Source organism: Leopardus geoffroyi, chromosome X, assembly GCF_018350155.1.
Source record: "Leopardus geoffroyi isolate Oge1 chromosome X, O.geoffroyi_Oge1_pat1.0, whole genome shotgun sequence".
NCBI lineage: Eukaryota > Metazoa > Chordata > Mammalia > Carnivora > Felidae > Leopardus > Leopardus geoffroyi.
The window spans coordinates 98,256,085-98,280,850 of record NC_059343.1 but is presented as its reverse complement, the minus strand read 5'-3'; the positions used below and the strand labels follow the sequence as shown (position 1 = coordinate 98,280,850).

The window sequence follows — 24,766 nt, the reverse complement described above, 5'->3', positions numbered from 1 at the left end:
CAGGAATGACTCAGGCTTTCAGCTGCCACCCTTTCCTGGGCGAAGAGAAGCTCTGGGGGCTTTGCCTTGGTTGATATATCACGCTTCCAGGTTTTCTGGGGGTCTGTGTGGGGGAAAGAGAGAGAAGAAAGGCTGGCAGAGATCAGCCCTTGAAACAGAGTGGGGCGAACGCTGTGCCACTATATTCATACGATCCTACCGGGAGACGTCAGAACAACCAAACTTTGGTATTTCCTGGCAGGACGGAGGCAGAAAATAAGATTTTTTAAATGTGTTTATTTATTTACTTATTTACTTATTTAAAATCTTAATGACTTTGAGGTAGGCAAAGTCTTTTCATGTCATTTATTTATTTTGTTATTTATTTTTTGGAGACAGAGAGAGAGAGAGAGAGCACTGGGAGAGGGGTAGAGGGAGAGAGAGAGACAGAGAGAGAGAATCTTAATCAAAATTTGGTATTTCCTGACAGGACAGAGGCAGAAAATAATATCTATCTATCTATCTATCTATCTACCTATTTATTTATTTATTTATTTATTTTCTTCATGACCTTGGGTTAGGCAAAGTCTTTTTATTTTATTATTATATTATTATTATTATTATTATTATTATTTTAGAGAGAGAGCACGCAAGCAAGCAGGGAAGAGGGGCAGAGGGAGAGACAGAGAATCTTAAGCAGGCTCCACTCTCAGTGCAGAGCCTGATGCAGGGCTCAATCCCACGATTGATCCTGGGATCATGACCGGAGCCGAAATGTAGAGTCGAACGCTCAACCGACTGAGCCACCCAGGCGTCCCAGAAAAGAAGATTTTCAAACACGCTCCTCCCTTTGTGTAAAACCTTGGGACATCCGCGTACATGATCCCCCCCTCACACACGCCACAAAATGTCCATGCCCTAATCCTTGGGATGGGTGAATATGTCACCTTACATAGTAAAAGGCACTTTGCCGGGGCAGTGAAGTTAAGGATATTGAGATGGGGAGAATGTCCTCAATTATCCTGGTGGGCCCGATCTAACGACAGACTTCATATAAGAGAGAAGCAGGAGAGTACGAGTCAGAGAAGGTGATGCGCCTGTGGAAGCAGACCGAGGTTAGAGAGTGTGAGAGAGAATCTAAAGATGCTCTGTGCTGGCTTTGAAGATGGAGGGGGTGGGGCATGAGCCAAGGAATGCAGACGGCCTCCAGAAGCTGGAAAATGGCTGCTTTTAGACTTCGGAGCTCCAGAACCGTTAAGGTAATAGATTCGTGTTGTTTTAAGCCATAAAGTTTGCGGTAATTTGTTATAGCAACAACAGAAAACTACTACATTGACAGTGGACAAGTGACATGATCAGGGATGGGAAGTTGGGGGCTATTGTACGATAGCGAGGAGCGTGGCCTCCGCTGAAAACATGAGACTCTCCGGTCCGGGAAGGCGAAACCTGACAGGGGATTGGCTCAAAGACTAGGCCACCGCTGTCGGATAGAACCATCCGTGATGATGGAAATGTGCTATATCTGCGCTCTCCAGGATGGAAGCCCCTCGCCACAGCAGACTGCCGAGAACTTGAAATGTGGCCGGTGCTACTGAGGCCCTGAATTTGTAATTTGATTTACTCATTTCATTTATATTTAAGTTGTAAAAGCCACACGCAGCCAGTGGTGACGATATTAAACAGAGTGGGTCCCCACCATGGAAAAGAGTGTGGATAAGGGGGAACACACACTTATTCCTTAACGTCCTCAGTGCCGGAAATCTAGCCTGCCCCAAATAGCTTAGATCAAATTAAAGAGCCACCGATTCTTCTCTGGAGATCAGATTTCTCATAACCTCTGCCATAATGTAACCACAAACCTACAAGAGGAAGAAAAAGCATCAAAACGGCATATAAAATTGCTATCGTGAAACCCATAAACTTCACAGGAGATGCAGGGAGTCCAGGCCTCGGTCAAGAAACTGTATATTAGAAGAACCTACAGTAAGCTCTGACATCGCAGTCTCCGACACCAAAAAGCAAAGATGGAAGTTGAGGCAGATAGGATTTCAAAAGCACAGAGACCTGGGACCCATTTAATAGAGAAAGACATATTCTGACACGCCTCGGAGGTCCAGGGCAAAAGCAGATGGTCACAATGCACACTCTGAGTCACAAGACAAAGTTATATTCTGTTCTGAATCAGCCGTTTGAGAATGCAAAGCAGTGAATGATGTAATCTTAGGGAGGGAGGGAGGGAGGGAGGGAGGGAGGAAGGAAGGAAGGAAGGAAGGAAGGAAAGAAGGAAAGGAAGGAAGGAAGGAAGGAAGGAAGGAAGGAAGGAAAGAAAGGAAGAAGGAAGGAAGGAAGGAAGGAAGGAAGGAAGGAAGGAAGGAAAGAAGGAAAGGAAGGAAGGAAGGAAGGAAAGAAAGGAAGAAGGAAGAAGGAAGGAAGGAAGGAAGGAAAGAAGGAAGGAAGGAAGGAAGGAAGAAAAGGGAGGGAAGGAAGGAAGGAGGGAACAAAGAAAAGAAAGAAAGAAAGAAAGAAAGAAAGAAAGAAAGAAAAGGAGAGAAGGAAGGAAGGAGGGAACAAAGGAAAGAAAGAAAGAAAGAAAGAAAGAAAGAAAGAAAGAAAGAAAGAAAGAAAAGGGAGGGAAGGAAGGAAGGAGGGAACAAAGAAAGAAAGAAAGAAAGAAAGATGTAAGGGGGGAAGGGAAGAAGGGAGGGAGGGAAGGAGGAAGGAAGGAAGGAAGGAAGGAAGGAAGGAAGGAAGGAAGGAAGGAAAGAAGGAAGGAAGGAAGGAAGGAAATAAATCAGAGAAAATGGGTAAATGCAAAACAAGACAAAAAACTAGCTCTCCACTCTCATGCAAAACCTACACTCCAGCTCCTTGTCACTGTCACTTACCAGGACTGATCTGTGCCAGGGCTGATCACTCACTTCAAGTACTCACTTACCATTACCATCAACACCGTTCCTCACCTTATCCTTCTAAGTCACCTGCCACACAACTTCCAAATCGGGATCGGTGCGATCATCCACCACCACCGTTTCTCTTTCCAGGCTGCCGGGCCCTGCGGGGAGGAAATAACACAGTGGTTTAGGCAGGATCATCTTGAAAAGAAGGATCTCTGTGAAATATCACATAGCTTTTAAGTGTACAAGAAATCTGTATGGAAATACGGAAATATGCCATATTGGCATATTGGCATATTTCCGTATTTGGAATACGGAAATATGGAAAACTATTCAAGGCCCATTAAATAAAAAAGCAAGTGACAATGGGGCGCTTGGGTGGTTCTGTCGGTTGAGCGTCTGACTTTGGCTCAGGTCGCTGCTGTCAGCCTGGAGCCTGCTTCGGGTCCTCTGTCCCCCTTTCTCTCTGCCTGTCCCTCGCTCACGCTCTCTCTCTCAAATAAGTAAACCTTTAAAAAAAAAAAAAAGTAAGTGATAGCAAACCGCCCAGTGGGGATGGAAAATGGTACAGTGACTCTGGAAAACCGCCTGGCAGCTGCTCAGAGTGTCAAACATAGACGATTCCGTTCCCAGGAATATACTCAAGAGACGTGAAAATACGTGTCCACATAAACACTTGTAATTGAACATTCATAACAACATCCTTCATAACGGCCAACAGGGGGAACAACCCATCATCCACCCACCGCTGAATGGCTAAACACAATGCGGTCTTATCCATACAGTGAAATATTATGTGGCAATAAAAAGAACGAAGTTGTGATTTACAGTACAACATAAATGAACCCTGAAAACACCATGCGAAGTGAAAGAGGCCGGTCGCAAAAGACGTGTTCTATGCTTCCATGTATATTAAAGCCCGGAACAGGCAAATCCGTAAAAACAGAAAGGAGATCGGTGCTTGCTTAGGGTTGGGGGCGAGGAGACTGGTGACAGGCAGGGAGAGCGAAAAGATTCAGGGCTTCTTCTTGAGATGATGAAAACGTTCTAAAAATGGACTATGGTGGTGGTTGCACGTATCTGGGAGGATACTAAAAAACCATACACTTTTCTATGCGCGAATTGTACGTTATGTGAATTACAGCTCAAGAAAGCTGTTGTTTTTAAAAAAAAAAAAAAAAAGCAAGGGGTAGAATAATGCATGTACTCTGAGCTCATTTATATTAAAACCACAAAACTACATATGCATGTAATATAAACATTTGTGAATGTATGTAAATATACAGAAGAAGATTTGGAAGGCTACCCGCCCATCTGCTAGCATGGGTTACTTCTGGAGAGGGAAGCGGGACTGCCTTCTGTAACATCACACTTCCCTGTTTCTCCTCCCACCACTCCCGTTGTTTCTTCAACTTGCTTTTCTCAGCAGTCCTTCCTCTGCCCACCCCTTTGGAATCTCATTTCGCTCTTCAGGCTCTCCCTGAAGCCACGCTAACTAAGACTGTATGTTCCCCGTGGCTTCGACAACCGCCATCCAGGCCCTGACCCATTCGGTCCCCAGGTACCCACTGAGCCGGGGTCTGTGCTAGGACCTTTGGCTGCCTCCCCTCCTTCATCTGCCATCCCTCACCCAGCAAATTCCACCGGTCTCCTCAATTAACGTATTCCTCTCTCTTTCCTTCTCTCCTTGTCCTCGGCCTCCTCCGGCCTCCCCGTGTAACCCGAGCCACCACTGTCTCTCCTGGATCAGCGCAAGTCTCCTCCCTGGCCTCCTTGCCCACACAGGCCATTCTCCACACAGCAGCCAGAGCCAACTTTTAAATATTTAAATCATGCCATATCTGGCTCCCTGCTTCAAAACTCTCCAAGAGCTTTCCATTGTACTGAGTATAACATCTAAGCTCTTTACTTTGACCGAATAAGATAGAGCCTTTGTCTGAATCTCAAATCTTACGTCATCATGCTATCCTTGTTCGCTATGCTCCTAGAATTTGTTTCCTCTTTTTTTTTTTTTTAAGTTTATTTATTTTGAGAGAGAGCGAGGCGGGGAGGGGCAGAGAGTGTCAGTGCAGAGCCCCATGCGGGGCTCAAACTCCTATGAACCACGAGATGAGCCGAAGTCGGATGTTTAACCGACGGGGCCACCCAGGTGCCCCGATTTTGTTCTCTCTTGAGAGTCTTTGCATTTGCGAAGTGCAAAGCTGATCCACATCTCTGCTCCAATGTCAGCTCCTCCGAGAGGCCTTCCCTGATCATCTTGACTAAGTAGGGCCCCGACCCCAGTCAGTGTCTCATCACATCACCCTGTTTTATTATCTCCCTTACTATCAATCTGGAATTCTTTCATTTATTGGTTTGCTTGTTTATTGTATGCCTTCCCCACCAGTCAAAGATAAACTCCATGGGAGAGGTGACTCTATCTGCCTGGTCCCTACTGAATCCCTAGCATTCAACACAGGACCCGGCAGGAGCTCAGTGGGTATCTGTGGAACGAATGGGCCAGGGTCTGGATGGAGGTTGCTGAAGCCACGGGGAACGTATGGTCTTAGCGTCACTTCAGGGAGAGCCTGGAGAGTGAAATGAGATTCTAAAGGGGTAGGCAGAGGAAGGACTGCCTACAAAAGCGAGCTGAAGAAACAACCAGAGCGTTTGACCCCCAGGTTGTTAGCTTAAGCAACTAGACAGACGGTGGGTACCATTCACTGAGAATGTAAGACTAGGGGAGGGGTGAGTGGGGGTGGGGACTGATTCAAGAACTGAGTTTTATTTTATTTTTTTTAATTTTTTTTTCAACGTTTTTATTTATTTTTGGGACAGAGAGAGACAGAGCACGAACGGGGGAGGGGCAGAGAGAGAGGGAGACACAGAATCGGAAACAGGCTCCAGGCTCTGAGCCATCAGCCCAGAGCCCGACGCGGGGCTCGAACTCACAGACTGCGAGATCGTGACCTGGCTGAAGTCGGACGCTTAACCGACTGCGCCACCCAGGCGCCCCAAGAACTGAGTTTTAGAAATGGTAAATGTGACACATGCATTAGTTATCCAACTGGGAATCCTAAGTAGCTGGCTGCACATAGAAGTCTAGACCGGGGCGCCTGGGTGGCTCAGTCGGTTGAGCATCTGACTCTTGATTTCAATTCAGATCATCTGACTCTTGGTTTCAATTCAGATCATGATCCCAGAATGGTGGGATCGAGCCCCGCGTGGGGCTCCATGGAACCTGCTTAAGATTCTTTCTTTCTCCCTCTGCCCCTCTCCCTCTCTCTCTCAAATAAATAAAATGGAAAAAAAAAAAAAAACTAAGAAAAAAAAAAAAAGAAGTCTAGACCTTAGTGAGGTGGTGAGTGCTAGAGAGGAGAGATTGAAAATTGAAATTCATCAGCCTAAAGGACTGAGAGCAGTGGAGATGACCTCAGAAGAAAGTGGAGAATGGGGGGAAAAAATGAGGGCCTGATGCAGAGCTTAAGATCTCCTGCATTTTTTTTTTAAGTTTGTTTATTTTTGAGAGAGCGCGAGCAGGGGAGGGACAGAGAGAGGGGGGGACAGAGGATCCGAAGCAGGCTCCGTGCCGACAGCAGCAAGCCCGGCGAGGGGCTCGAACCCACGAGCCTCGAGATCGTGACCTGAGCCGAAGTAGGACGCTCAACCGACTGAGCCCCCCAGGTGTCCCAAGATCTCCTGCAGTCACACCTCCAGTCCCAACCTCTTTCTTCCATGAGTTCCAGAGCCACTAACCACACCACCTTATGTTCACCCAACATGTCCTGAAATGACTGCATAGACTCCCTCTCCAAAAGTGGTCCTCCTTCCGTATCCTCTATCAGTTATTCGTCAGCTGATCGGGTCTCTTCTTAGCATCCACGGGGCCGTTCCCCACCTTTCTGTCCCTACAATATTTACTTCACCTCCTCAATCTCATCATCTGCTACGTGGAACTCTACAATCATCTCTCGGTCGGTATCTCTGCTGCCGACCTTGCCCCCCACTGCCGCCCCTGGGGTCCTTTTAAAGCACCTTGATCGTGGTACTTCCCTAGTTAAACCCCTTTGAGGGTTTCCCGTTGTTCAAAATAAAGTACAAATTCCTTTTTTTTTTTTTTTTTTTTTAGTTTATTTGAGAGAGAGAGAGAGAGAGAGAGAGAGAGACAGCACGGGAGGGGCGGAGAGAGACAGGGAAAGACAGAATCCCAAGCAGGTTCCACACTGCCAATGCAGAGCCCGTCGCGGGGCTTGAACCCATGAACTTCAAGATCTTGACCTGAACCAAAACCCAGAGTCGGACGCTTAACCAAAGGAGTCACCCAGGCGCCCCTAAAGTACAAATGCCTAAGCCCAAAACGTAAAAGGTTTTCAGGACCTGCTCCCTACTGACCTTTTTGACCTTATCTTCCATTTACTCCCTCGGCCTTGTATCCGAGCCTTACCGATCTATCAGTGGCCTTCACTCCTCTAGACCCACGATCCTTGTTTCTGTCCGCAAACATGTACTTGCCACGCACCCCCACTGCCACCTGTTCTCCAGTTCCACGGAGCTTCCGGACTGCTCTCCAACCAAGCCAACTCGATCTCTTCTTTCTTGACTCCCCCTCAGTAGCCTGTGCACACTCCAACTTTATCGTCGGTGACACCATATTGGATTTAGACGTTTGTGTGTCTTTCCCTCTCTGCTAGCCTGCAAGCATAATGAGGGCAGGGAGGGCACTTACTCATCTCGGTTTTTCTAGCACCGGACATAGTCTCTAGCATATCGTGATCACATCAGCCAATCTTTATCAAGTGCTCGTTAGCGCCAAGTAATTCCGGAAGTCCTCTGCACGTGTTGGTTCTTTACAACAGCCCTAAAGACGGGTACTATCACGATGCCCAACTGACAAATCTGGATATAGCGACAGAGAGGTGAAGTAACTTGCCCAAGGCCACACAGCTAGTAAGTAGCAGATACAAGCGCAGGGTCTGTGCCTGTAATCACCTGTCTCTCGGTACAGATTCAGGAGAGGCCCGTTCAATGAATGGGGAAATGGGGAATGTGGGGCATATGACTTTTTTCATGTTGTTATTCTGACCTTGCCTATTTCATCTTTTCTTTCATTTTAAAATCTCATTTCGTTCAGAGCTCAGACACAATAAAGTCCTGAAATCAAATAACGGATCTTTTGCTGTGGCGCTCCAGGGAGTCGAGGAGGGCAAACGCCATTATCCTCATACCTCTAGGCATGAGCAAGGGAGGCTGATTTATTGGCGTTCCGTGACTAGGGCCAAAGCACAGGAAAATAAGGTAGGAGTAAACCTCATAACACCCTGCCACCGAAAACATCATAAAAGCGACCATTTCCTGAGCGCTCCAGGGACGCCCGGCACTTTGTTAAGAGTCCTACGTGGATGAGCTCATTTCATCTTGCCAACAGCCCTCTGTGATGTCGGCGCTGTTGTGATCTCCATCTTACGGACGGGAAAATAAGCCCCGGGAGGGTAGGTGACTCGCCCAAGGTTGCAGGGGCGGTAAATGGCAACGCAGCCCTCGGCCGGCACCGTCCGACGGCATGCAGTCTGCGCCATGAACCACGGTGACAGATGACTTCCGCTCGCCTGGGCCAACCGTGACTCCAGAGCTGCCCCTCCCCCATCAGATAACCGCTGGCCACGTGTGCCTCGGCGCATCTGAATTACTTAAAGGCAAATGAAACCTCAAACTCCGTTCCTTGGTCACGCTAGTCACATCTCGAGTCCTCAAAAGCCCCGTGTGGCTAATTAGCACCCTGTTGGAGAACACGGACGAAGACCATTTCCCTCAAGACAGAAAGTCGTCTCCACAAGCTTCTCCCGGGTTCCGAAGCCTTCTCTCCACTCTGCCAGTTGGGCTCCTCTCCCTTCAGAGCCCCGGGGAATCTCTGAGATGTACGGGAAGGTAAGAACTTTCAGTACCGTCCCCTCCGTCGTTCGACTCCTTGGCAACATCGCCCTTTCCACCCGCTGCCCACGATTCGTCCTCGTGCCCCGGCCCGTCTGCCCCCTTCTCTCTCTGCTTCTGGCCATGCAGAGGTCCTGTGGTTATTCGTTCTCATTCTGCCCCCAACGCAGATGATTGGGTGGGGGGCCACACGCTTCACAGCCACAAGTGTGGGAGGTCCCCCAGAAGCAGAGATCCCGGACTGCTGTCCGCAGCCCCGCCCTCCAGAGGGGAGGGCGCACCCCAACTCTGGTCCGGCTGGCCTGAGAGCAGCTGGCCGCCGAGGTGCAGCCTCGGGGGGCCGCTGTGACTCCAAGGTGATTGGGGGGCTAGAAAAAGAGACCTGGAGCCCTTTTTAAAATCCCGAGTTACCCGATGCAGATGAAATGGGATAGGATGCGAGAGGGCAGGCGGGTTACGATCTGCTCTGCACATAGGGATGGGTGGAGAAGAAAGGAGAGAGACCACCCCAGGGATAGCAGAGCTAATGAAGACTCACTCACTCACCCACGGTCGTGGAGAATGACATGGCAGGTTCTTAAAGCCAGCTGAAAATCCGAAAGGCACTCTGGAATACATTATGTGACCTATCCACGCCCTTCCTCTGAATCCCAGGAGACTTATGCCTCTAATTCACTTTTCCCAGCTTGACATTAAAATGGGTAAATATTAGGGCGCCTGTGGCTCAGTCGGTTAAGCGTGCGACTCTTGATTTCGGCTCAGGTCATGATCTCACGGTTCGTGGGTTTGAGCCCCGCATCCGGCTCTGTGGCGACAGCGCTCAGCCTGCTTGGGATTCTCTCTCTCTCTCTCTCTCTCTCTCTCTCTCTCTCCCTCTCTCTCTCTCTCTGTGCCCCTTCCCTGCTCATGCTTTTTTTCCTCTCTCAAAATAAACATTCAAAATATATTTTAAAAAATAAGTATATAAATAAAATGGGTATATATTTTCCAAGCTGATTCTAACTGACGGCTAGAGGAGGTGGGCAAGCGCGTGTAGACTGAGAAGGGTAGAGACAGCCTCGAATGATCGATTCGCCATAGAAAATCTTAATGTAGGTATTTGAGAGTCAACCATACACCCTGTCCAAAGAGGGATTCTGCCTGTCCAGGCAGCTAAAGAGTTGAGCCAGCCAAAACTTTTCTTGGAGGCCCACGCCAAAGGTGTGTTAAACAGTCCAGTCTGGGGTCTCAAGCTAGATATCTCAGTCCATACTGCATCCAGCCACGTGGTATGAGGTGGCCAAAGTCAGAGGCGCCCCGCAGATTTCCAAAGGATTCTGATGCAGAAGCAACTTTCAGTCTGGTTCGTGCCACTTGACAATGAGCCACGGCAGGGAAACGAAGGCTGGGAAGGCTCTGCCCCCATCCCTGTGACGTGCGGGCCATGCTACCTCTGAAAACACGGCTGTAAAACGGGGACAGTAAGCGACATTCAGGGTTCTGATTCAGTCGTGCTTGCAGTGGTCATAGCAGAGCGAGGATGGAGCATGCAAAGGACTAGGGGCCAGAAGACACAATCAATGTTCCTGAAAGCCAGAGTACTCGCTGGAGACGTTTATTGGTTTCTGTCTTCCCTCTGAAGGGGAGAAAGTAGGTCAGCACACTCAAAGAACTGTGACCAGGAACAGTGGGTCTGAGAGGGAGTCACTCGCTGAGCCCTGCCAAGATGAAACAGTTGGAGACACGCCTTTCATTTTAGGGCATTTGGCTGAGGTCACTTGGCTTTGGGGGAAACTCGGGCTGCCGATCCCCTGGTGGGTATTCTCTGCAGGTCCCAGGAGCTGGGTGCAAGGGGAGGCTCGCATTTTAAAAAACCAACATCTAAATGGTTGGCAAGCACAGGAATGTTTATGAGCAAACTGTGTGCCTACTTTGGCTCTCAGACAAGGTGGACAAGGCTCGGGGTAGCCTGGCTAAATATAGACGGCACAGGGGGGCCCGAGAAGCAGGAGAGCTGGGTTTCATTTCCAGGTCTCTCCGTTAACCTTGGGGCACACTCCCTGGGTCCCTTCCTTTCATATGCTGACTCGTCCTTAGTAAGGCAGGGCTATGGAGTAAGTGTTCCCGGGCCTAGAGAACAGTGCCCACTGAGTCTGCCATGTTTTCTCGCCTCACCTTCCCTCGAAAGATCCGAGTCCGGGGAAGAGACTGGTTGTGACCAGGTAGAAGGCGGAAGAGGTGATACGCTTGTGGCAACAGTACGCGGCCACGGTGACCCACTGGGAGCCACAAGTCCTCCTGGACTAACCAAGGGGGTTGCCTAACCAGAGCCAGAGGGAGGCTAGCCCTCCTCTGAACTGGTCACGGAGCCCGAGAGGCCGAGCCCAAGGAAGCGATTGTGTACTTCCTGCGTCAACACCCTGGGCCCCGCTCCCGTGCCTGGACGCTTGGCACTACGAGTCAGTGCGTCCCTGTGTGGCGGGAGCTACTATCTTCTTCCGATTGTAATACTGACGAGTGTTTATTTTACGAAGTTAGATCACAGAGGGGAATATAAAGTAGAAAAATAAAAACCACTACACCCCCCACCACCTCAATATTACCACTATGAACAGCCTAGATGTAAGCTCAAGTAGTCAGGCCTGGATTCAGGCCCTGGCGCTCTTGCTTACTCACAGTGTGACCTTGGATGAGTTATATAACCTTTCTGAACCTCAGTTTTCTTGTCTGCAAAATGGTATCATACTCCTCACCGTCAAGTATTGCGAGGATGAGAGAACCCAGGTAAAGAGGGCTAGGAGTCCCCGGCAAATAGTAAGCGACCAATACCTGTTGGCCGTCATCATCATTGTCATTATTTTACGTGCCTGTGTTCAAAACCGTCACACGGATGCATCGTATTTCATTTGGGAATCGTTCGACTTCCCGACCGGCAAGCACGTCTATTGTTTCAAAGCTGCGGCAAGAACATCCATCCTCGTACATATATCGTCTCGAACGTCTCTGATCGAGCCCTCAACATAAACTTCCCAGAACTGAGTTTACGGGGTAAAAAAGAAAGCAGGAATATTTTTCAGGCCCGTGTTACAGACCACAAAGTGGCCCGCTGGCAAGACCGTACTGTATGTTGCTCCCAGCGGGGCACACAAGTGCCCATCTCTTCATACTTCCGTCAACACTGAGTAATAACGTCTTTTCGAATCTTTGCCAATTTGATAGGGGGAAAATGGTGTTGTTTTCACTCACAGGACTTGGATTAAAAGAAATGACATGCGTCGTAAGCTAGCCCTCTATTAAACTTATACAGGAATTCACTTGTTCGACGGCAAAATCTGTGACAAAGTCTTAGGAGATCCTGAAATGAAAACACACAGGGACATGTGCATAAAAAGAATTCACATCTGAGGGGCGCCTGGGCGGCTCAGTCGGTTAAGCGTCAACTCTTGATTTCCGCTCAGGTCATGATCTCACAGTTCATAGGTTTGAGAGCCCTACACTGGGCTTTGCACTGATAGCATGGAGCCTGCTTTGGATTCTCTCCCTCTCTCTCTCTCTCTCTGTCAAAATAAATAAATAAACTTAAAAAAAAAAAGAATTCACGTTTAAGTAGTTGATATACTCGTTTTTTCCACCATTTTTAATTGCAAAATAGAACTTACGGAAAACCGCAGATCTTGATCGCGTGTTATGAAGTAAATCCCTTTTTTATTATTGTCTACGTCAAGAAATAGAACTTTGCCAGCTGCCTCAGAAGCCTGACATGTATATTCCAATCCTAAAATGAATCGCAAAGCTGTATTTTATGATAATCTCTTCCTTGCTTTTGTTTATGGTTCTGTATCACCCAAGTTACAACTTTCAACACTGCAGTTTAGTTTTGCCTTTTTAAAATATTTTAAGTCTCTTTCACTTAGGAACTGGTACACCTGTAATCAAAATTACACTGTATTATAACAGCATATAACTTAAAGAAGCAGATGCTCACTTTTTTAAATGGTGCTTTACAAACATATACGATATGTTTGTAAAATATATACGATTTTCCCCAGGCATATGAGTAAATAAATTACTCTGCCTCGAGTTTAACATGCCACTTTGATATAGTTACATGTGTTGGTTCCATTTTGGAGCAATATCTCCAATGTCTGTATAATTCTAACATTTTCCATTCAAGCTTAAATGTCAGTTACAAGTCAGGATTCTGATTTTCAACCTTTTTTTTTTTCCTTCAACCGACTGATAGATCAGAGTTCTTAGTTGCAAACTACAGAATCCCCTCTGACTAGTTTAAGCAGAACAGAAAAGTCTCAAACAATATCAGTCCACAGGATCTTTCTTTTTTTAAGTTTTATTTATTTATTTGGAGAGACGAAGAAAGAGAGAGAGACCGCATGAGCGGAGGAGGGGCAGAGAGAGAGAGGGAGAGAGAGAATCCCAAGCAGGCGGGGCGGGGGGGGGGGGAGGGGCTTGAACCTACAAACTGTGAGATCATGACCTGAGCCGAGATCAAGAGTCGGACGCTTAACCGACGGAGCCACCCAGGCGACCCCACAGGACCTCTTGAGACCCACCCAGCCAGGCTCTGAAGAACCATGGTGCTACTCTGGCAAAAACAGCACTGCCTCTACCCTGGGTAAGACATCAGCTCCCCTGATCTTTCTCTTCCATTTGGGATTGCCAGGCTGCCGGTATCTCCCCTCAAACAGCCCCTGCAAGCTCATCAAAGAGAACACCGGGCGGGGGAGACTTCAGCTGCGTGAGGCTTGCCCCTCCGTGGCCAGTTTCTCCCGTCCAGGGCGCTGACATGTCCTAGGTTGGACATCAGGAAGCACAGAAAAGTGTTCTATGTGTTTTGCTTTGTCCTACTCAACTCTTTAGTAGAACGTGAGCCTCTAAGGACAGAGACCGGCTCGTAATCACATACTGGTGATGGGTTAATTTTCTACTACAATCGTCAACAAGTATTTCTGAATCCTTACTCTGGATCTGGCACAGTGCCAGGTGCGAGAGCTACCACTGAGGGCAAGGCTCTTCTTTTAAGGCTCTTCTCTCATGAGCTTACATTCCAGGCAGTGTTGTGTGACAACAAATACATAAGCAAATAAATAATTCTGATTTCTGATGCGTGGAGGGGCAAGACTGCCTTAGATAAGGTGGGCAGAGAAGGTCTCCATTAGGGACTAAAGTCTGAATTTGGGGGCGCCTGGTGGCTCAGCCGGTTAAGCATCCGACTTTGGTTCAGGTCATGATCTCACGGTTCGTGAGTTCAAGCCTAGCGTTGGGCTCTGTGTTGACTGTGTGAAGCCTGCTTGGGATTCTCTCTCTCTCGCTCTCCTTCTGTCCCTCCTTCCCTCGCCCCCCCCCCAAAAAAAAATTAATAAAATAAAATAAAACATTTTTTTTAAAGGTTTGAATTTTAACCCAAGTATGTTGAGAAGCCATCCGAGGTTGTGAATACTACACAGTGATATATCGGGTGTATACATCTGGAAGGATCACTCTGAGTGGTGAGTAGGGAGAACAGGCCATCGGGGAGACAGAAACATTTAGAAGGTGAGTAATCCAGATGAAAGTCGATGGTGGTACAGACCGGGGTGGTTGAGAGAATGAGAGATGGTCACACTTGGGATGTGCCTCAAAGTCAAAATCCACAGGAACGGCCGACTGGCCACGGGAGGTGAGCGGAAGAGAATCAAGGGCAACAGCCAGATTCGGGCTCTCGAGCAACAGCGTGAGTGAGGCCAACCGCTACTGAGACGGGGAAAAGCGGGGAAAGGGAGGGACCGGAGCTCGCATTTTGTCATGCTGAGGTGCCAGCCTTTATGGGACGGGACACGGCAAGTAGATGGTCAAGTGTACGCGAGTCTTGAGGTCAGAGGAGAGGGTCGGGTCTGGTGCTACTCCGTGCTAAGAGGACACGCCCAGAGGATACGAGAAATGTGTAAGACACAGTTGAGAAGCAAAAGTTCACGCAGAAGATCTAGTTGGTTATTCCTTGCATGTCCCCAGGTAAGCCTGGACTCAGGATGGACCCTAGGCCTCCCCTGGGAATATGGCCCTCGGAAGGTTCTTTATGTCTCTGACTGATGAGATTGTTTTCTATGTTCAGAGCAATGTGGCGCGTTGTACCAGCTCATCGGGACCTCTCAGAATTGTCTATCAAGATTCAAGATGTACCCGGTCTCGATGGTGGAATCCTGAGTTTTGTTTTGCAAAAGCCCTAGACCGAGGGGCTCGAGTGGGCTCTCCTGGGCAGAGACATGTCACAGGTGTCCCTGTGGTTTGCTTCTACTTGCTCCTGTGTCGTCCTGGATAGGGAAGGACTTGCTTAGGTTTTAGCCAGAGGGGAGAAAGGGACGTGCACGAGGCAAACAGGATGACAGAGTTCAGTCACCCTGAGGCTGGGGACTAGGCCTTTATTCATCTGTGTGTGCCGCAAAGAGGGCTGGGTAAGCGGGAGGTCCTCAATGCAAGTTTGCTGAACTTAGTGGAAGAGGTGGGGCTAGCTGGATGGGCAGGATTTTGCATAAGCTTAGAGGAGAAGGAGGGCATGCCAGATGGAGAAAACAACTCGATGTAGGCCCCAAAGCAAGAACAGGCAGGGTTCGTTTGTGGAAAGCTGCCCTCTCAGTCTCCCTACTCCACAATGCCTGGCTCAGTCACCAAGCAGTGGGCATTTAATACAGTCTGCCACTTGCCGGGCATCCCTGTCCCAGCTTGCTGCCACGCCCTTCTCGGGCGCTCCCCTGCTTGTTTTCTGGGCAGCGCTAAGGGCGAGAGGTGACGGCACGGCATACTCCTCCCGCACCCACTCAGTCACTTGCGAGGGCGCACGCTGAGGCCGAGCTGTCTAGCTCCGGACCTCACCGCGTCGTGGACGGTTGGCCGGCCTCGCCTCCCTGCGATTCCGTGATTAGGATTCCAGATGGGACTACGCCAACTATTCATCCTCAATCCCTTACGTCGGTTCCAAAGGCAAAACTCCCAGCGCTTATGCTCGTCTAAACAGCCTTTCCTTAGTCCCAGGGCAGCCTCCAAGAGAAATCAATCAAGGAAAAGAGGAGACGCTCTCTGAACCAAAAGCTTTCTGTCTGTATGAGCAGGAACGAGAACGGGAGGTTTCATGCCTGGACCTCAGGGATCATCCAACGTAACCATCGCCCCCTCCCGCACCGGCAGGTGCCTGAGAGATTTGTGTCCGATCACGCGGCAGCCCGTGGCCGATGCAGGACCAGAACCGAGTTTTCCCGGTTCCCGGCCCGGTGCTCTACCACGTTTTGGTGCCCTACTCGCTCAGATCGCCGGCAAGAATCGTCCCCAAAGAAGGTGGGTGCAGTACATTTCCCAGTGAGCAACCATCCCTCCGTGAAGCACGTGAAGGGCCGGGACAGGGAAGGGCGGCAAGAGGCCGAGCCAAGGCATTACAATTACCAGGGCTGAGCGAGACATGTTCCTGACTGCTTTATGGGCTCCGCAGCCGCACTGCACCTTTGCTTTGAGCCAAGTCGAGTGTGCTCTGTGTCGTGGGATGGGGGCTCAGGGAGAAGAGCGAACAAAACAGACCTTCCTGCTGGCAAAAGTGTGAGGCCGCACTATGAAATGACCAGCAAAGGCGGGGGCGGGGCGGGGGGGGGTGGGGAGCCGGGGCGATCGCTGCTACAAGTGGCAGCCGCAGAAAGCCCTGGCCCAACCGGCATCGCCTCCCACCCCGAGACCTGCCAGTTCACAGCAGCTGGTCAGAGAGTTCACGGCCATGTGAACGGGACAGGCTTGCCAGAGTGCATTCTGCACCCCAGCCTCCGTGCCCTGCCCGGGTTTCTGACTCAGAGCGGGTGACGAATGGGCTGGGCCGGTTCATCAGCACGGGGAACCCAGGCACCGGCGAGCTGCCAGGGACTTCTTTTGGGATTGAAGTCACTTCCTGTATGGGACCCCCAAACACTCGGCTGCACCCCCACACAGCTCAGGCTTCCTGGGGCGATCACAGGCGGGGTGAAGAAATGTGAGCAAAATCCGACAGGCAGCGGGGCAGCGGAGGGAGCCCACATGGGGTCTGAAATGTGACACCTCTCCTTCCAAGCACCAAATCAGAGAATCAATGAATTCAGCATGCAGATCACATTCCTCCCCAGTGCCGGCACCTCTCTCACAGAATGAGTGTTAGTTTCGGTCCCTCACATGGCTTTGAATCTTTACTAGGGGGAAAAAAAAAAAAAAGCATTATAATGCCATCACGGTAAATACCTCATAAGTCTGGTTTAGGTGAGGTATTGGCAGAGTTAGAAATAATTGGATTTGAGCAGATAAGGGAATCTTATCCTTCAAACATCCAAACTTTGAAACAGTATTTTTGATGACATGAAATATACGTGTATATACTGCAGGATTGATTCCCACATTTCTTAACTCACTCAAATCTTTCTCCAGCTAACTCAGGGGAATCAGAAGCAACATCCTTTATTATGCTCTACCTTTTTGTTTCTCTGTCTCTTTTCAGGATATTGGGCCTCCGGCAGATGCTTCCCCCATCCGTTTGTCTGAGCTTCCTTCCCCCCACCATCCCTCACTCCAACATTGTAATCTGTATGGCTAGGAAACCAGATTACAAAGCTCTTTTGGGCTAGGCTGTGATTATAAACAAGGCCCTAGAGAAGGGCCCGGCGAATAAAATTTGCAGCTTTGGTGCTATCTTTGTGTGCTTAAGGGAGTTTGTAGCTATTTCCTCCTTCCAGAATCGGGGCAAATCACCAGAGAACAGAAGGTGCCAGAAGCCTGGCCTAGGGTTAAGTGCTGTGCTACTGAATATCTGCCTGGGATCAGGCCAGGCCTCAAAATTCCCTGTCCCCATACCAACTCCCTGGCTCAGACAGCTCTGAGTGACAGAAAATTGGGAAGAATAGCTAAGAATAAACACGAGGCCATGCCAGATTTCTTCTTTCAGCAGATGAAGTGCTGACAAAGCAGGGGCAGCGCTAGCTTTGGGAAGTCTGCTCTGACCTCCGACAGAGGAGCGTCTCTGCCTTATTCCCAGAGCTGTGAAGCGCTGAGGACATTAAAAAGGTGATTTCTCGTGTTCAGGCAGATCTTTAGGGAAACCCAATGACATTTTTTAAAAAATGCACTAATCGGGGCACCTGGGTGGTTCAGTCGGTTAAGCGTCCGACTTCGGTTTAGGTCATGAGCTCGCAGTTCAGGAGTTCGAGGCCCGCGTCAGGCTCTGTGCTGACAGCTCAGAGCCTGGAGCCTGCTTTGGATTCTGGGTCTCCTTCTCTCTGTCCCTCGCCTGCTTGTTCTCTTTCTCGCTCCCTCCCTCTCTTTCTCTCTCCCTTTCTCTCTGAAAAATAAATGTTTTCAAAAATGCCCTAATCAATTTTTAAGTGCACAGTACTCTATTGTTAACTAGCAGTATGTTGCAAAGCAGGTATCTGGAATGTACTCATCTTATCTTGTATAACTGTAACCTTATACCCCTTGAACAACAACATTCCATATCCCTGTCCCCTCAACCCCTGGGAACCGCCACCCTACTGTCTACTTGTATAACTTTGACTATTTTAGGCACCTCCTATAAGGGGAATTGTGCAGTATTTGTCCTGCGACTGGCTTATTTCACGTAGGATAACGTCTTCTAGGTCCATCCATGACTCACCAAATTATATAGATTAGTTAGCTGCAGTTCTTTGTATGCCAATTGTACGTCAAGGAAGCTAGGAGGAGAATGATGAAGAAGCCATGGGTTCAACCTTCAAGCAAAAAAAAAAAAAAAAAAAAAAAGTGACATGCACTTATCAGAAGCAAGCTGAACAGGGTGAATTCTGAAGTTTCTTAACTGTAGCAAAACTTGAGATCTTTGAGGTCTTTCTTAAAAATCTTAGGAGAAAAGCAGCACATGGAAGTTACAATGTAACAGCAATAGCTATCATGTGTTCCTTATTTTTATAAGTCAGAAACCACTTTCAGGGTCATTGCTTCATTTGACAAGCTGCAGAGAAAGCCATTCTCCCTCCCATCCTCAGCCATTACTTACTTTGGGAAGCAACCCTTGAAAACTTTCATTACTGACAGGTGCATATCGCCACTGTGTCCACAACCTCCACAGGCAAGAATTACCATGGGGTGTTGTGGGGGGAGCTGGGCCAGCCCCCGAAGGCCCAGATATGCACCAGATAAAAAAGGGGGGGGGATTGCCTAGATGCCGGGGTTCCTGCCTTCTGGGGAATTCTAACCCCAGAGTTCTGCCTCTGCCAGACCATTAACCCCCACAGGATGTAGAGAAGTCTCCCGCAGCCTGTCCAGTATCATTGCTAGCCCAGGATGGAAGTAAAAATGCAGAATCCACAGATCGCCATTATTTTGGTTTGGACGTCGACCAACTAGCGGGATGACGATAACGGAAAAGTTATGTATCATCTCTGAACCCTGATTTGACATTTGTAAAACAGGGGTGGTAAAACTCACCCTTACCTAGTTTCCAGATATTTGGAGAGTTAAGCATCCAAATAAATGAAATATTACAATGCAATATTTTAGTTTTCAAGGTGAATTCCTTAGAAGTCCTTGGAATGATCACATAAGTCTGGGAGATTCTTTTTCTTTTTTTTTTTTTAAAGTCTGAGAGATTGTAACATTGGGGCACCTGGGTGGCTCAGTCGGTTGTGTGAAATAAATTTAAATGGGAAACTCCAGCCCAAGTGACTGTTGCATGGGGATCTTAGAAACCCTTTAGCCAGAACGAGTTTGGCAGTGATTCTATAAGGGGATATGTGACTTACATTTAAGAACGGACTCTTTGGGTGAGTCTCCTCCAGATTCAAGAAAACAAGACCCACACAGAGTAGGGCAACGAAGCCAAAGAGGCAAAGCGAAAACGAGTCATCATAACCTCTTTCAGATACAGCCCTTCCCAACCCCTGCACCTCCTTACATCTCTGCCCCTCCAACCCCTTCTTAACCAACCAGCCGATCAGCCAACCAGCCACCGTGTGGACAGCTGACCTGTACCTGGTTTAGGGCCCACCTGTCAGAAAAGTGGTGCCGCGGTTCTGGCAGATCTACACTCCGTGGGTTGATCTACGCGGACTCCGGCCCCTCTTTTCCTACGGGAGACACTAAAGGCAGTAAGAGCAGATGATATCCTTAATTTGCTCATGCCTGAGATTCGAAGGGAAAACAACGACAGAAGTGAATTGTTATAAGGGCTGGGCAACCATAGTCACCAAGTACGCCAGGATTTACACACACACACACACACACACAGAAACTCTAGTATACCCTAATGGTTATGGTTCAATTAAACACTGAATCAGGTCAGGAACAGTCACCCACTTTCTACCTCTCAGGGTCTTGTGGGAATTTGGCCTTCACTTCTAGGGAGAAATCTGCAAATGGCTCCACGAAGTCATTGTCCTCCTGGGAGAAGGACCACCTTGGGTGGGGAGACCTTGGCTTTGGGAGGGGCGCAAGTTCCCTCTCTCAGCGATACGCAGGGACACTGAGGGAGTCTGCTCGCTCAATCTTGTCAAAGCATTCGCCGTCAGTTCATTTCTGCTGAATCAACCCTGGGGCATTAGGACCACCACAGGCACTGAGAGCTGCCCGGCCCGTGTGAGAACAACTTCACAAAGAACGATCCTCAGGCTTTCTTATCAAACACCGCCACGGGGGCGCCTGGGTGGCGCAGTCGGTTAAGCGTCCGACTTCAGCCAGGTCACGATCTCGCGGTCCGTGAGTTCGAGCCCCGCGTCAGGCTCTGGGCTGATGGCTCAGAGCCTGGAGCCTGTTTCCGATTCTGTGTCTCCCTCTCTCTCTGCCCCTCCCCCGTTCATGCTCTGTCTCTCTCTGTCCAAAAAATAAATAAACGCTGAAAAAAATAAAAAAAATAAAAAAAAAAAAAAAACACCGCCACGGATGGCTCCACTCAGAACCAGAACCTGGGACTCATGATAAAGGTATTTGGCCTGGAGACAACTCTTCGGTTCGCACACATCGTGACTCTTGGGGACAGAAGCAGAAGGGCGAATGTGTGTTTCATGGTCAGTAACAAGGGAGGGAAAGTACCGTAACTGACAAATGGGGGAGTACTGCCTGTCCTGTCTCCTCCCGTAGATGAAACAAGCACTCTCTATCTCACGAAAAAGGTGGCTTGGTGCTTGCAGTCCAGTCTGTTACAGAACTAGAAAATCAGCATCTCGCACACATTCCCTGAGAGTGGGATGGGGAGGCAACAGCCAGTTGGTCCCCAGGGAATGTAGCGAAGGCTGTCGGTAGCCGCCAAATATACCAGGTATGCCTCTCCATGCCCCAGTCTCTCTTGCAGGTAGGTTGGGGCAAGGGGATTAGTTCCGGCCACTGAAATGTGCACGGAAGTGATACGTGTCCCTTGTGGGATGAGGCAGTTAAGGTAGGTGGGCTTCTGGCTGTCTTTTTTCTCTGCCATGGTGCCCTTGGAGGTCATGTGTTCCAGATGGCATTGCTGCATGATAGAAAAGGGCCAACCAGTCCACGTCAAACTTTATTCGTGTGCTATTTGTTACTGCGTCAGAGTCTTGCCCATCCTGACTATTACAGGAGGCAAGGCAGCAGCCCATCCAGAAGACCGGAGACTTTAGTGCAAGAAACTAACCTGGCCACACTCACAAACTCTATGAGGATGACTGGGTTTCACATTTCCCCAGACTTTCTTCAACAAAATGCTATCTCTGAGGGAGCGTGGTTCGTCCCAAGATAGTAACTTCAAGAGTAAAGGCCGCCTCTCCCAAGACACATGTCTCCGAAATATCACAAACCATCCACAATTCATTCAAGAGCTCATGAAATCTCTTCCTAGGCGCCCATCACCTCCTGCCACTTCCCGTTTTAGGACCATCACTGGACACAGAGCTGGTTTAGAGCCTCTGTATCAGAACTTCCTCATAAATTCGGGTTCCCATAAAACCAAAATGAGAGAAAAGTAAAAAAGAAGACACAGCCAAATTTCTCTCTATCGAGATCTTCTCAATTCCTTGAGGGCCCTGGCTCAATCCACTTGTAAAGTTCAGAATAGAAAAAGAAAAGAAACTTCCCTCATTCACGGTTTCGAAAATGTCTAGATCTCAGTGAGCCAGCACGACCAGCATAGGACTGGAGGCACGACGCTTTAAAGCGTGAACCAAAAGAGCCAGGGACAAGGCTGGCTTGGTACTCTTCACAAAGAAGGGAAGACATCTGGACTATCTTTGGCCATAACCAGCAGAAAGCCCTACCTTTCAGAACATCTACTCGCTGAGATGACAGCGACCCCATATCTGACTGCTTACTGCAAATGACCAAAATATGGTCTTAAAAAGCATTTCTTGGGGCGCCTGGGTGGCGCAGTCGGTTAAGCGTCCGACTTCAGCCAGGTCACGATCTCGCGGTCCGTGAGTTCGAGCCCCGCGTCGGGCTCTGGGCTGATGGCTCAGAGCCTGGAGCCTGTTTCCGATTCTGTGTCTCCCTCTCTCTCTGCCCCTCCCCTGTTCATGCTCTGTCTCTCTCTGTCCCAAAAATAAATAAACGTTAAAAAAAAAAAATTAAAAAAAAAAAAAAGCATTTCTTTCAAAGGCAGGTCACATTACCAGTACAAGTTTGCAAAGCCATACATAGGCATTTTATTTCCTTGAACTAGGACTTAATGAAAACTTTGATGTATTCAACCCCTGTTGAATGAAAAGGCCTGTCTGGTGGGCAGGAGCACGCAAAAGCCACGGCCTGGGCATCGTCTAGGAGCCTGCCCCTCACTCTGAAGCTAGAATCTGGTTCCATTGGGAGGAGATGGCCAGAAAAGTCCCTACTCTCTGACCCAGAAGGCCTCTTCTGAGCATTGCCCAATGCTCTGTTATACAACATGCAAAATAAATAATCAACTTTAAAAGTCAGGCAGCCAAAGCTCTGCTCAAATAATAAGCCCTTTTACAAGCTTCTTATCACCTGCCAGAATCAGCTCCAGAGGAACACCAGGAACTCTAAATTCTATTGTTCTCATTAACTACTTGGGGGAAACGGACAAACTTCAACGGCTCTAGTGGTTTTCTGAGAGGCAGAATCATAAAGGTTTTCATCCACCAGCACCCTGTCCTCGATCTCGGTAATTTAGTTTTGGCTCCCATCCGACTGTCTCTGAGAGGTCTCCGTTACCAGTGCGAGCTAGAAAGGGGTCCTGGCCTTTTCACAGAAAACATACCCCTCTTTACTTTCCCTCTCGCCTGACTGTTGGGGTGAGAAAGAGAAGAACCTAACTGCCGACCTTTTCAGAAAATTCGTCGGGAGGGAGTGAAAGGGCAGGGCAGAGGCATCTCAGGTACCCTCCTCTGCCTGTGAAAGCTCTCTCTGGCTTAACTGAAAAAGGAAAGACAAGCTCTGCTCAAGGAAAACTTCAAACATCATGTTTGGTGCACGACATGATGATACGATGAGGATACACTGTTGTTAACCCAGAATGGTCTCTCTGGGTTGGAAAACACAGGATGGGATCTCTCTTTTTTTTTTCTTTTTAAGTTTATTTCTTTATTTCGAGAGGGGGGAGGGGCAGAGAGAGGGAGAGAGAAAGAATTCCAAGCAGGCTCTGCACTCTCAGTGCGGAGCCCGACACAGGGCTCGAACTCACAAACTGTGAGATCGTGACCTGAGCCGAAACCGGGAACTGGATGCTCAACCGACTGAGCCACCCAGGCACCCGAGGATGGGATCTCTTGTGAAGGGGTCTTGTTAAGGGAATCTGGTATGAAAAATCTGCAATAAAACTCATTTCTGATGGCCCACAAAAGGGATTTTCGTATCTATTAGGACATGAGTATTCCAGGACCCTCAGCCCACAGATGCAAAGCTCAGGATGTACCTTCTATATAAACCTTACTACCCTCCCTCTACCCCTCGCTGATCCCTCTTTCAAAATTGGCTTGTCTCTATACCTAGCCTCTACACGTACTGTCTTGCCCGCACTTGTGTCCTTCGCTCGCTTACGGGTTTTCCGAGAGCAGGGACCAAGCGTTACTGATCTCTGCATCTCTACTGTCTAGCACGGTCCCTGAAAATCATAGGTGTTCGTTAAATCACTGAATTAACAATAAGATTAATAGTAAATATAGTTAATACTTGAGTGTTCAGTAACTCTGTTTAAATTGCCTGTATTTTTTTCTCATTTTCCAGCCGAGGAAGCTGAGGCACTGATGGGCTAAGAAGCTAATACGTGGCCAAGCAACCACATAAACTATGTGACAAGTTCCATAAACTCTGGAACGCTCTTCCTTCTTGGCCACTACATGGACTGGTACACGGGAATAAGTGAGATGCTAAAAGGGGTACACACATACGAAACCATTGAACATGAACTGAAATTCATCTGATTTCGAAGCCTGGCGTATTCCCACGAAAACTTACTGAACGCCTAGCATTCTGTGCCGAACCCGCTGGTAAGAATTAGTGGTACAAAGACAACGTATGGTCGTATTCCTCAAGAAGAGAGACAAATAACAAAAGCTTGCTGAGCATTTACTACGTGCACTGTTCTCGGTACTACACGCGTATTCGCTTCTTTTCTTTTACTTGTTTTTGAAAGCGAGAGAAAGCACGAGCAGGGGAGGGGCAGAGAGAGGGAGACAGAGGATCCAAAGCAGGCTGTCACTCGGGGCTCGAACCCACGAGCCGTGAGATCATGACCTGAGCCGAAGTCGGACGCTTGACCGACTGAGCCTCCCAGGCGCCCCGCATTCGCTTCTTTAATCTTCACAAAACCTCAACAAGGGTAGCGCTATTATTACTAAATCGAGACAAAGTAGATGAGAGACTGAGGCCCAAGGAGGTTAAGCAACTTGCAAGAACCACCATTTGAACCCAAGCGGCCTAGCTCCAGAGCCCGCGCGCTTACCCACCACTCCTCTGCCGCCTGCCTCTTCCATTTACAACCATGCACGACTCCAGTTCAATGAAATATGGGCGCCACGACACAGGAAAAGTTCTATGGAAACTCTGAGAAGGAAGTGATTCATTTTGCC

General features: G+C 48.6%; 1 long non-coding RNA gene across 2 annotated transcripts in view; it reads right to left on the bottom strand.

The window, feature by feature from the left end:
* The window catches only part of LOC123594132, a 91,839-nt gene that overhangs the window by 49,838 nt on the left and 17,235 nt on the right, over positions 1 to 24,766 (bottom strand). For both annotated transcript variants that reach the window (XR_006710677.1, XR_006710676.1), the window contains exon 3: positions 2,940 to 3,031. This is a non-coding gene — a long non-coding RNA (uncharacterized LOC123594132). The remainder of the gene's footprint in view (positions 1 to 2,939; positions 3,032 to 24,766) is intronic.